The following is a 1,701-nucleotide window of genomic DNA, read 5'->3' as shown; positions in this document are numbered from 1 at the left end:
GGTTAGGGCAGTGGACTCACGGTCATAGGATCGCCGTTTCGATTCCCAGACCGGGCGTTGTGAGTGTTTATTGAGCGAAAACACCTAAAGCTCCACGAGGCTCCGGCAGGGGATGGTGGCGAACCCTGCTGTACTCTTCCACCACAACTTTCTCTCACTCTTACTTCCTGTTTCTGTTGTGCCTGTAATTCAAAGGGTCAGCCGTGTCACGCTGAATATCCCCGAGAACTACGTTAAGGGTACACGTGTCTGTGGAGCGCTCAGCCACTTGCACGTTAATTTCACGAGCAGGCTGTTCCGTTGATCAGATCCACTGGAACCCTCGACGTCGTAAGCGACGGAGTGCCAACAACAGTGTCTAACAATAAAGAAATGAACTTAATCATGACTATAATGCCCAGATTTTCCAAGCTCGAAGATGGAAGAAGTACATTGCAATGTATTTATTAAATATTGTCATCCGACTTCCCTAAACTGTAATGAAAGAATGCTAGATGTGTGCTGTCTCATTACACAGTCAAACTGGGATACATTTCCGCATATATTGCATTATAGACAGAACAATCATCGCAGTCAGAGATATCAGACGAAAGTTTGCGGAACAAATGAGAGGTGTATACAAATACAAAGTTGTGGTGTTGATGGAGTGTTTTCGAATAGAGTTTTGTCGCTTGTTGTTGTTGGCACTCCGTCGCTTACGACGTCGAGGGTTCCAGTTGATCCGATCAACGGAACAACCTGCTCGTGAAATTAACGTGCAAGTGGCTGAGCACGCCACAGACACGTGTACCCTTAACGTAGTTCTCGGGGATATTCAACGTGACACAGTGTGACGAGGCTGACCCTTTGAATTACAGGCACAACAGAAACAGGAAGTAAGAGCGAGAGAAAGTTGTGGTGAAAGAGTACAGCAGGGTTCGTCACCATCTCCTGCCGGAGCCTCGTGGAGCTTTAGGTGTTTTCTCTCAATAAACACTCACAACGCCCGGTCTGGGAATCGAAACTGCGATCCTATGACCGCGAGTCCGCTGCCCTAACCACTGGGCCATTGCGCCTCCACCAAATAAAGTAAAACAATTCTAAATACCACCCGATTCATTATTCTGTCACAAGAGTTTATAATCAATACTTGTGGAGAATAAACGATAACTTGATGTTTTTCACGAAGATTAAGGCATGTCTTAAATAATGAAGTATAGAGATATTGCAACAGGAGAACAATCGGTATATTATAATAGAATATAGTAGGGTTGTAGTGTTGGAAGCGATAATTAGAAGCTTATTATTGCTAAACAGTCTATACCTTTTAGTAAAGAACGGTACTTCATTGAAGATCTCTAACAAGACCACCTCTATTTTACTGACAAAACCAGGATTACTTTCCTTGCTATACCGTATTCATTTTATTTTGATATTAATGAATTAAAATTTCAGCGCTGCGTCCTCAATTCTTTGAAAAATAAATTAACCATTAATCTAATGACGGATCTTTATGGATTTCGGAACTGTTTACAATTACCTTTAAAAAAAAAATTTAATGTATCATACAGATGTAATTTTTGACGCTGAATTCGAATTTCGCATTCATTTATTCCAGAAAAAAATTGCGAAAATGTTACAGGTGTTCAAATTTGATAAGTTTCAGAATTTTCAGCCAATCGGAAAACAGCGCGTTCGCTGCCTGTTTCCATCATCGGAGGA

General features: G+C 41.7%; 1 pseudogene; it reads left to right on the top strand.

Annotated features, from left to right (window-relative positions):
* Positions 1–1,701, top strand: part of LOC128249535 (G-box-binding factor-like) — an 80,876-nt pseudogene that overhangs the window by 73,810 nt on the left and 5,365 nt on the right.

This window comes from Octopus bimaculoides, chromosome 15, assembly GCF_001194135.2.
Source record: "Octopus bimaculoides isolate UCB-OBI-ISO-001 chromosome 15, ASM119413v2, whole genome shotgun sequence".
Classification (NCBI taxonomy): domain Eukaryota; kingdom Metazoa; phylum Mollusca; class Cephalopoda; order Octopoda; family Octopodidae; genus Octopus; species Octopus bimaculoides.
The sequence above is the reverse complement of the archived record's forward strand: the minus strand, read 5'-3'. Positions and strand labels throughout refer to the sequence as shown.